The 12,132-nt window shown below is 43.8% G+C and overlaps 1 long non-coding RNA gene across 1 annotated transcript in view; it reads left to right on the top strand.

Moving 5' to 3' along the window:
* Positions 1-11,899, top strand: part of LOC146823292 (uncharacterized) — a 426,450-nt gene extending 414,551 nt beyond the window's left edge. The window contains exon 4 of the long non-coding RNA XR_014962162.1: positions 11,317-11,899. This is a non-coding gene — a long non-coding RNA (uncharacterized LOC146823292). The remainder of the gene's footprint in view (positions 1-11,316) is intronic.
* Positions 11,900-12,132: the final 233 nt, after the last annotated feature.

Genomic DNA, 12,132 nt, shown 5'->3' with positions numbered 1-12,132 from the left:
GCCTATAGTGGTCAGCAAAGGCCCGGTGTATTTCACGCTGTGTGTGGACTAGCGTGCCATCCTCGCTGCGGATCGTTCCTATAGGGGTACGTCGGTCCTCCTGCCGTATGAGCCAGGCCAGGAGGCGGCCCGCCCTGTCCGCCCTAGCGTGCGTCCTGGCTGTGTGCGCAGCGTAGTTGTGGGTAGCATTCCTGTTTTGACTGGTAGTTTCGCGCCACCCACCTTGCCTTTTGAGGTACTACAGATGGACTTCATTCAGTTTGAACGGGTTAATAATCTTAAGTATGTTTTGGTGGTGGTCTGTACATTTAGCAAGTGGTTGGAGGCGTATCCTACCAAGGAGAATACTGCCTTAGCCACTATGGGGTACCCCGGGTGATTTGGAGTGACAATGGGACACATTTCAATGCCGATTTGGTTAAACATGTTTGCAAGAGCCTGGCGATACAGCAGAAGTTCCATGCGGCTCGCCATCCCCAATCAGCAGGATTGGTGGAAAAATATAATGGAATCCTTAAATTAAAGCTGGCCAAGTTGCAGGACACCACAGGTCTAAAGTGGCCCAATCTCTTACCTCTAGCTTTACTATCTGTAAGGACCACTCCTCACTCCCGTAGTGGAATATCGCCATATGAGGTGATATTTGGTAGGCCCGCCAATGTATGGGGCGTGTCTCGACCAAAATCCCTTAGAGACATCGAGTACCCTATGTTGGCAGACTACCTTTATGCACTAACTAAAGATCTTCGTTCCATTCATCAACAGATAACAGCAGCGCTGCAGCCTCTGCCGGAGGGTCCCGGACACGGTGTGGAGCCTGGACAGTGGGTTCTGGTTCGGAACTACCAACGGAAATCGAGTCTAGACCCACGCTGGACCAAGCCTTTCCAGGTGCTTCTGGCCACAAGGACGGCTGTGAAGGTCGAAGGGAAGCGGCATTGGATTCATGTGTCCCACCTCAAAAAGGTTCCTCTTCCCTTGCCGGATGACCAGTGAGACCAAAGTGAGGTGTTGAGACCCGAAAGTGGCAAGTCAGCCGGAGAGTCACCTTCCCCGGATGCCCGAGGAGAAACGGATGGGCGAGAGGAGGGTGTCGTAAGTTCGGCGACATCAGTAAAAGGTAATCAGGCATCTGGGGCCACACCGGGTGACAAGAGAAGTCACGCACCCAATCCTTTACCTGACCCCACTGTGCCTGTTCTTTTCATTAATCCTGAAACACCGGGTCATGTTCGCTATAACCTGCGGCCCCGACCAAAAGCAAAGATCCCAGGCTCAGGCTAGAGAATAAGAGCGAGAGATCTGGGTAGCCTCTGGGAATAAGTAAAAACACTGGACTGAACCCGTTGAGAGCTTGGAACTTTTTGATATTGCTCTGTTCAGAAAGAAGAGAGAGACATTGGTAGAGTGGTGTGGCCCAGGTGGAGTTTTCCTTTCTTTGAAATTACCTGGAACAATAGGAGTCTGCCTGTGAGGCTCTATAACGGACACAGGAAAGAAGCACCCTCCGGCAGGTTGGACTGCTTATAGATTTTCTGTTTTCCCGAGCTTATAACTGGACTTTTAGTGAGAATGTACCCTTTTGGCCGTTTTGTCCCTGAAGAGGAGCGTCCCATAGTACACCGCCCTTTGCATCCACATTTGCCAATGTTTTCTACTTGGAGCTTGCGTGCTAAGATTGTTTTTATTGTCATAATAATTGTTTCATTAATACTATGTTTAGGGATGTTCATTTATTTAGAATTCCTTTATCCTGTACATACCCTGATAGCTACCACTCCCGTCCCCGAGGAGCACCATTTTCAGACTTTTGCCCCGCATAAAGAAAGGCACCGCCAGACCTATGTCAACAATGCCTTCATTGAAATGTTGCACCAAACCCACAGTTCAACGAATACCACAAACTGCTGGGTATGTGGGCTCCTCCCTTCAGTGATGCACAAGCATGATCTGTTCATTTCAATGCCATTGTCATATTTAGGCAGTTGTGAAGCAAGGTTCAGATTATTGTCAATGATGTATGAACATTATGCTGTTGATAGTCACCGATTTTCAGAGAAAGACTATGATTTGATTCTGGCCTATATAGAAAGACATCAGGGATTCACCCCAAACGCTGAAGGTACGGACGGTACTCTGGACCCTACCGCTTGCATGAATGTATATATGGAACATGAGAATGACACCTGGTTAAGGGATGAGGTATCGGATTTTGTGTCCTTCAACTTTACCGAATATTTTAGATATTTCCAGGAGCGAAATGTGTCAAATGACAAAGTCATCCCAGTCCCTGTGCTGAACAGCACGTCCTCCTTTTGTATACATGGTACTGGCCATTTAGTTGTTGGTTACAGTAGATGTAACTATAGCTATAGCCTACACACATTTAGCAGCCCGCCTATACTCACCCCCCCGAACGTATATTTTGTATGTGGAGAAAATGCTTACACTTGGCTTCCAAGAGGATGGTCAGGTAAATGCTATTTGTCTTTCCTATATCCTGTTTATATAGCACCTTCTGATTATCACCGGTCTCATTCACTGAATCGGCGAAGCTTAAACTCAGTAAAAACTGACGGAGATGCCACTCACCAGACTGATACCCCTGCCCAACATTTTGTCGATATAATAAAGGGAGTTCTGCCCATATGGGGACCCATTGTGACCAGTAAAGAAATTAGGAGACTGTCCCGAGTGGTAGAAGGAGTAATAAATACCACTGCTGGTATACTGACCCGACTTGTGACGCTTCAGAACCGCCTTGTTTTAGATGTCATTCTAGCCGACCGTGGGGGAGCATGTAGAGTGATTGGCAGCTCCTGCTGTGTATATATACCTGACTCCGCCCCCTGAGTCCATCTGGCCATACAGAAGTTACATCGGTTGGCATCCGAGATTCACACGGAGACCGGAACCTGGTCTATTCCAGGCTGGTTTTGGGGTCTCCTTACCACTTGGGGTTGGAAGATCTTCATGTGCCTTTTAGGAATAGGAGGTTTTCTTTTCACTTGTTGTATTTGCATCCAATGTGGGCCCGCTTGTTGCTCCTATTGTGCCACCCAAGTCTGCCTTGCCTTACCTGCTCCTAAAGCAAATCCTAGTAAGATGAATGCTCAACTAGTCCAGAAGGAGATACAAGACATTATGCAAATAGACGAGGGAATTTTCGAAGAATAGCTCCATGAATAGCTATATTATGCTAAAAAGGGCCGTTCTGTGGGATTCAGGCCAGTATATGGAGTTAGCATAACGTATCTAGGGTTGTGTCCCCCCTATGTCCATAGAACCACTTCCTAAGATGGCTTATTCTTTATAGTACCCGGCATGATAGAAAGGGCCGAAAAGCCATAGTTCAGCCATATTGGATCGCGACTGACTAGGCCTAGGTCACGTGACTCTCTGTTAACACTATCTGTATGATTTAGCTTGTACCAGCCTAAGAGACAGGGTGAATTGTATTTATGGCCGAGGCTCAAGGTCACATCTGCGGAAGGGAGTACTAAGCTAAATTCCTCTGTGCCCGAGACGAAAGGGAGTCACCCGGCCGACCTCCTATGAACAAGATAGTAACCTTATACGGGCAGATGGTATGAGCTCATTTAGGAGCTCTAGGACTAACTGGTACTTTTCCACTTGCAATGCTTTGTATGCTGAATCTGTAATGTATATAAGTGTTGTTCTGTCAAGGAGCCAGCAGTCTTCGTCGGCACACCTTCTGGGTGAGGTTCGATGGGGCTCCTCTATGTAGAGTTCTGTTGTGGCCAATAAACGCTTGAACCTTCTTCGTTGCCAACTGCTTATTATTGATTCGATATTGCGGGCCACTGGTAAGTGTGGCCCTTGGGATTACTATTAGATTACTTCAACGGGCTGGACTGTTCCCATGAAGAGCAGGGTCAAGGCTGATTTGTATAGGGCTGGGTCTAAACTGTAGTGACATGCTGAGCAAAAGAACGATGTACTTAACTCAGATCTTTGTGACTGGTGGTGAATGTTTGCAGTGTTCAGCATTCGGTCCATCATTTGTTCTCTTCGCTTTTGTCACTCCAAGTGGGAAGGGTATGCCTGACGTGGGTTCCGTGCTCACTGCGCCACTGGCTATGGAGGCCGCTGATCTCACTTCTGTTTCCTCTTTGCATTGTCTAAGATTTTCTTTGTAACTGCTTTTAGGTCCTGCATCATCAGGCATTGAGAAATATACTACTCCAGAGGGGCAGAAGAGGCATAAAACAACAACCAACTCAGAGACCCTTAACCATAGCAATGATGAAACACCAGGCACACAACCTCCAATTGGCTGTATCAGCCCCCTTTCTGCCTACCCCTGAATGCTACAGCCCCCTGCCCCTTCCATATTAGATGTGAAGGACATCTAACCTGAGCTTCAATTGGAATTCCATAGAGCATATTATCAAGCCCATTATCGCCGTTTTAGCGGCAGTTTTCTGGCGCTAAAGCGGCGATAATTTTATCGACTGTCTTGATAATATGCCCCTGTATTACTTCCCAATTTCAATACTTCGGGGGTCACATGACAGTCAATTTCATGGCTGAGCAATAAGTATATTGTGGGAGTTGTCTGGCACATGGAGGGTCTCATAATGTGTAAGGGGCTTGTGGTCACCTAGCTATATGAGACACCTAGTCAGAAGTAGTGTATCTCAGGGTTTTTAATGTTTCACCTAAGGAGTACAGGGATTTCTGGGAAAGGTGACAGGCTTAATACTCCAAAGTATAAAGTAATGTCCTTTCTTTACAGGGTAGCCAATGTCCGTATGCGTAATGTCCTCTCTTTAGGCTTGAAGTGGTGTCTGGGTTTGTTTTTCCACTTTTTTTTCGTCCCGCCAGGTCAGAGGAGAAGTCTATATGTGGCCCTCGAAATAAAAATAAACAATAATCAGTATTGATGTCCTAAACCACTCTTAGTGCTATACCGTCACCTTCACCCGGGACATGTGTTATGTGAGCCAGTAAGTGATAAGGCGAAAAGGACTAAGTGACTCTCTACAAAGACATGCAGATGCAGGCACTTAGTGCCCCGACCTCCACCACCCAGTCGAGAGATAGTGAATGGAGGGTACTTGCCTCAGGCCACGACCCTCCTTGGTCTTGGCAGTAGGGGCCTCACCACCATCCTCCTTCCTGGGTCGGTCAGACCTACACACAGTGCCTCTAGGCAGCAATATCAGTGTTTCCTCTCCTGTACCATCTTCTTCCTCCAGGCTTGGTCGTCCTGCCTGCAATGGCTCTGGTGTCTCCTCTCCTGCTCCAGGGATTCTACTTCGCTTTTGCTGCGTGTGTTTACTGATCTCCTTTCCTCCCTCGACGACCGGGATGCTCCCACTTCCATCTTTTGGATGTGCTAGGGCCTCATCGACTAGAGCGCCGACCTCCTTTTCCAGGTGGCCGGTCGCGGGCGCCATCTTTAAAATCCCGCTCGGGAGAGATGCGGGATTACACTGCCTTCTCCCTAAGTATGGACGTTCGGGCCATACAGAAGTCGGATACCTGGACAGTAAGTCCACATTTCCTTGGGTTCAGCCTGGCACACGGAGTGCCTGGAAAGAAAAAGGCTGTAAAGACAAAAACCAGCGGAGTACTTTAGGGTTGGTGTCTTTGTGAGCAGCAAGCCAGGTAAGGGGGGCATGATCAGGTACCAAAAAGAAAGTCTGGCCCAAAAGATAATATTGAAGTGCCTCCATAGCCCACTTACTTGCCAAACACTACGTTTCCATGGTCGCATAGTGTGTCTCTCAGTGAAACCGTTTTCGACTCAAATAAAGGACAGGTCAAAGGTCTCCTTGTAAGTCGGGTTAGGATAACAGAGCCCTTAGACCCCAGTCTGAAGCATTTGTTTGCAGTACAAACATCAAAGTCAGGACACTTCAATGGGGGAGCCTGACATAGGAGAGACTTCAGTGTCTGGAAGCTGTTCTCTTGGTTGACAGTCCACCCTATTTTGTTATATGGATGCCGCAGTGACAGTAAGTCCGTGAGGGGACAAGCTATGGTAGAGAATTGAGGGAAAAACCGCCTGTTGTATCCCACCAAAGCAAGGAACGCCTGAACATCTTTTTTTGTGGTTGACCTTGGTATCTTCTGTATGGCCTCTAGTTTGTTATGCTGGGGTCGTAGGGTTCCGGCCTGTATAGAGTAGCCTAGGTACTCTATGCGTTCTGTACCCAGAGTAGTCTTTTTGTTGTTTAGTGTTAGTCCTGCTTGGGAAAGTGAGGTGAAGATGCGCTGTAGGTGGTGCAGGTGTGTTACCTACTTAGGACTGTATACCACTATATCTTCAAGGTAGGCCATTGCATACTGTTGATGGTCTCATAATAAGACATCCATTAGCCTTTGGAGAGTAGCAAGGGCCCCAATGAAGCCCAAAAGGCATGACATTAAAGTAGTAAAGTCCTGAGGGGGTAGAAAAGGCCATTTTCTCCTTGGCGTCTTGGTTCAAGGGTATCTGCCAGAACCCTTTTGTTAGGTCTATGGTACACATTATTCTTGCCCCTCCTAGCCTTTCTATGAGCTCATCTACTGGGGGCATAGGATGGCTGTCAAACTTGGAGTGGGCATTCAATTTGTGAAAATCGATGCAGAATCTAAGGATGCCATCTGGTTTAAGAACTAGGACCACCTGTGAACACCAGTTGCTGTGGGAAGGTTCAATTATATTGGCCTGTTACATTGCCTCGACTTAACGTTCTACTGCCTGATGTCTTGCAGTGGGTATTCTATAGGGTTGTTGTTTTACTACCTTACCTTCTTCTGTTTCGATGTCATGTCTCACTAGGGAGGTACGCCCTGGGTGGCTATGGCTTAGCTCCAGGAAGTGGTCTAACAAGTCATATTTACTTGATGTCTTTGCACAGGGGTGAGTTTTTCCCGTGTATTGGGTCGTTCTAGGGACACCTCACATGAGGGCTGGAGGGGTATGTCCATACGATTAGTGAGGATAAAGTGATTGACTGGAACCGCTGTGTTGTCGTTTGAGGGAGCAGGGTCCTCCCATTTTTTTTACCAGGTTTATGTGATATACTTGTCCCAGGGGTCTTGTTCATGGTACTTCTGTAAGTGGCAGGGGATACCTTCTCTAGGACGGAGTAGGGGCCCTGCCAGGTTGCTAGGAAATTCTTGTCAGAGGACGGTAGGAGGATAAGTACCTTATCTCCTGCTGTGAGTTCCCTTAAATGTGTACCACGGTCGTAATAGATCTTTTGCTTTTGTTGCGCCTTCTCTAAGTTTTAGTGTACTTCTTTCCACAGAGTGGCTAGGGTTGTTTTTAAGGTGGTTGAGTAACCCAGTAACGGTTTTCCTTCATCCTCTTCTTCCGTCCACTGTTCGGCTGTCATGTCCAGGAGGGTGCAGGGTCTTCGGTCAAACAATAACTCAAACGGATTAAACCCAGTAACATTCTGCTACTGACTCCTAAAAGCAGGTGATTTGAAGCCATAATCTAGGCCTGAAAAATGCTGAAAATCATAGTTTGCACTTCAAACTTTTGAAACTCCTTGCTGTGCAACAATCACAAAACGTCACTCAAGGGGGCATGATTCATAAATGTACTACTAAGATCAAATCCTAAATCCATGGGGAACCTGTGCAAAGTCGCTCCAATTTCAACCCAAAGCTTATATACCATCAATAGCTACAACAGAGTAATGTATGGTGAAGGTAGTAGTATTTCATGCTATCCTTAAATATGTGAAAAATGTGGAAATGTGTTGATTTGAATAGCACCTCTGTTTACAATAGAAGAGTGCCTTTGGAGACATTTGACTCTCTTAAAAATTTATCAATCAAGAAATGCCTTACATAGAGACCAAATGATTTACTGAAAAGAGGTAGTGGTTAAACTAAAAGGCTGTCATCAAGGTTAACTTGCTGAATTATTCCTAAGTACTTGAGTAAGACAGAAATACATTTGAAGCCAAACTCAAATAACCCTGCTCTAATTCCAAAGACATTCATCTCAAAAGGCATAACCGAACTGCGTACACTAATAAAGGGCTTTAGGTGCAAAATAGCTCTTTCTAAAAAGACTCTTTGGTGCTTATTTACAAGCCCCTTGCCCCGGGAAAAAGTGACGCACCAGCGTCTCTAGGGACTTGTAAATTAGCCTCTCTGTTTCGGCGTTGGCTGCGAGGCAAGCCAAAATCTGAAGGCATGTTCACTTTCCTCTCAAATTTTCTGTAAAAGTGAAATGGGACTCAGCCCACATGCAACCCAATGAAACATCCCTTTACATATTGATTGAGTAGGAAGCTGTAGCTAGATCTTTCAACAGGGTGAAAGTCACCTGTCGAAATTTGACCCAAGACACACGTTTTCTTTTATTGTCCACTGCAAGTGACATCTGCACATAATCTCCACATCTCAGCAACTAGAAATAGGAGTTTGACCTATGCACAACTATGTGGAAAATACTGCTGCTAAACCCTTCAAAGTAGACCCAAAAGATACTTAAAATCACAGTTTGCTTTTAGCACTTTTGCAGCTTCTTTCTGTGCAACAATTCCAAAACTTAGCTCATGGGTATATGTTTGAAATGTGTAGCACTAAGATCAACACCAAGTTCACGGGGAACTGGTGCAATGTCACTCCATTTTCAACCCAGAACAAGGATACTTCAAAGAGCAAAAAAAAGGCCTCAATTGACTAGAAACATGGCAAAATACATGAAAACACTCCAAAGTCAACCCAAAAGCACTCCTGTACAGCTGACTGAGACACTTTACAGCCATAACTATGGGCCTGATTATGAATTTGGCGGTCCGCGAAATCCACGGTGGAGGTGCAGCAACCAATGGTCCACCATTGGACAGCCTCAGATCCGTGATCCTTAGGCGGTGGCGCTGCGGTCTGAGGCCTGCAATCTGCTAGCGGGGCAGCTGCGGAACTGTCAAGCATATTACGAATTTCCTCACTGCTACAGTTTCACCACCATGAAAAGTGTGGCATGAGGAAACGAAAGGGACCCTACAGGGACCTCAGTTACCTCAGGGCATGGGGGCACATGCAGGAGGTCACATGGTGTGCACCTACTGTTCCTGCACGGAATGAACTGCACAGTCCATGCCATGCAAAAACATGCTTTAGCATTCCCACTGCGGTACCTTTCTAAGGCTCACCGCTTGGGACCGCCAAAGCACCCCCCACCAGACCACAAATTAACTCATAATCTGGTGGGTGGTGTGCAGACAAGGTAAGCGGTGTGGGAGTGGGGCGCTGGTGTGGCAGACCGCTCCCACAACACCAAAGTCATAACCAGGCCCTTTGTCTGTGAGCTGCAGGACAGTAGTATGTGGTGAAGCCGCTACTGCTATCCTTAGATGATGCAAAAAGTGGAAACATGTTGTGTTTAATAGTGCTGTAGTGACAGTGTGTATTGAGTAATAAAACGGTTTCTATTGGGAGAGTGGATTCTCCTAAAAGTGCAATCATAAACAAAAAACCCTGAAAGCAAAAGTCTAGGAACTCATTGAATGTTAGTAATACATCATTTGATGGGTTGTTATAATATTTTTATTTTAAGTTACTGAGAAGCATGGTACTAGCTTCAGATTCTGTAAATGAGATTTGAAGAAAAATCGTGGCAAGGTATGGTTTTCCCTTCATAGACGTGTAGTACCTCAGTACCATAAAACGTCATTGAATCGAATTTGAAGTTTAAAATCAATAATGTTTGAGTAAATAATCTGTATTTGATATATAAGTTTTTCAAAAATATACAATAACAGACAAATAACATATAATTACTGAATTTACAGCCACCTCTACTGAAATTCAAAATAATGTATGCATTTATTGCTGCCAAACAAACTACAAGGCGCAGATGTAGCTATCAGTCACAATATTGTAAACAGAGATTAATCACAGCCTTATTATCTTCCTCTTTATTTAATTGCCAGAGATAATTTTGATTTATGTGAAACAAATTTGCTGCTTTTGTAAATTTTATGATAAGGCATTCATAATAATTTAGAGATTGCTATAATTTCTGACGATCTACTGCAGTTGAATGTTTATGAATGTGTTACCATAAAAGCCGTACATTTTTTTCAAGCTATAGTTTGCCTGTGATGAAGCATGACTATATTAAAATGTTTCTGCTTGATCAATTCTGCTCATCAAGTGTGAAGCTAATATATGTCTAATAAACACGACTATCGAAGGGGCATATTTACAAGGACTTTATCTCAGCATTTTGACTTTAAAAGCCCAAGAAGCGGAGATAAAAATAGCGCCCTATCAACAACAGGGTGCTAACATGCAAAATCGCATGTTAGCACCCTTTCTCACTACGCTTCCCTTTGCATCTCTAATGACATGCAAAGTGGGCGTTCCAGAGCAAAATAATAGGAGAAATGTCGCTAAGCGACATTTCTCCTATTATCAAGCTTCACGCTAACCCTGTTAGAGACAAAAAAAGCAGCGCAAACCACGGTTAATGCTGCTTTTTTACGTCTGCTAATTTTCAGACTTAGCCATGTATTCCAATGGGAGGTGGATTACATGGCTAAGTCCACCATGGGCTATCAACAAGGATATCCCTATCCTTGTAGTTTTATCGCTGCATTACCAGCGATAACCTCCCAAAATGCCGCTGTCGCTGGATTTTTTAATGCCTAGGCGGTTAGCGTTGTTAATAACGCGATAACCAGGCGATATTATCCAGCGATAGCAGGCGTTAAAAGCATTAACGCTGAGTGCCCTTAGCGTTAATTTTCCCTGTTCCTTGTTAATATGCCCCAGAGGGATCTCTTGAAAACACATGAGAGCATAAGACTGCATTGTAAAAGCATGCAGGAGTGACAAGATACGTGAAAGGTTTAAAAATTTCATCGTAAAAGCATGCAGGAGGATTGCAATTTGGTGAAATAAGAGACATATGTACTGGAGAAAAAAAAACTTAGAAATGCATTCAAAATATTGATGTGAAAAAGTAGTAAATTGCAAATCGTAAATATAGAAATGTGATAATGAAAATTGCTTAAAGTAACTTGATTTTTGCTTATAGTATTTCCATGAACATAAAATGTATATAAAATGAATCCTTATAATCAGACTAAGCTTATAAAACTAATGAGAATAATGCTCTCTTATATAGTCTATGTACTTTATATTTCCTTGAACAAAATAAATAATAGTGAGTTTTATTTAGAAAATTATGATTTTCTGGTTTCTTCATGTAGGTCTAAAGCCTGTTAGTGTATTTCCCTATTGTAGGCCAAAAATATTGTATTTTGACCTTTGTTATTTCTAAAATGCTGATCTATTTACTTTAGTTATGGTTGTTTTTTTTTTCCTTCCCAGGGTTAGAGTATTTCTTTCATTGAAATATTGTGTTAAATTTGTTGCAAGTTAACTTGGAAGCGAGCGTGTGGAAATGAAGGGCTACAAATATAACTTCCTATTTCCAAGGTAACGAGATAGTGTATTCTTGGGGAAAATTATAGACAAAGAACAAAAGTTGTCTGGATGATATTGGATTGGAGAATGAACATACCACAATCACACCATGGACCCTGTGAAAAGGCTACATTTTGGGGCTGGAATTATAAACGTTTTAAAAGGACGAATGCTGGCTATTTTCCTTGCAATTTTCTTTGGCGAGACATGCTGTTAGTCTGAATTCTGACTTTCCCTTAACATAAATGTTCCTGAAAAACTTCTGCATTTCATCGGCTGGAGAAGTTGCATATGCTAACGCCTTACAGCTGAACGATTAGCTAATGTCTGACTATTGCATACTGTGCTTCAGTTCCTTGAATCTAATTTCGTATTAAAATCTTGAATTGCATATTGAAAATTGCAATGTGTATCTTTTCTCTCTCTCTCTCTCTCCTCACACCAGTTATTAAATATGATGTATTATTACTTTGTTCTGTGACTTAAATTTGTGATTTTACCTGTATTATTATGAAATAACAAAGTACTGATAACTCTAATGTGTTTTTTGTGCATTGACCATTCATTTTGAAGTGTAGATAAAAGTGACTTGATAAATATACAGAGTTTTGTTCTGTTTATATGACGACATGTTGACATGATATGTTTTTACTATTGTTGTAAGACAGGCATTTCTTTATTACAGGTCCTCATTAAGGAAATGCTTTCCGTCTCCTAATA

The sequence above is a fragment of the Triturus cristatus genome, chromosome 5_2, assembly GCF_964204655.1.
Source record: "Triturus cristatus chromosome 5_2, aTriCri1.1, whole genome shotgun sequence".
NCBI classification, from domain to species: domain Eukaryota; kingdom Metazoa; phylum Chordata; class Amphibia; order Caudata; family Salamandridae; genus Triturus; species Triturus cristatus.
Note: the sequence above shows the minus strand (reverse complement) of the source record. Positions and strands in the feature narration are given on the sequence as shown.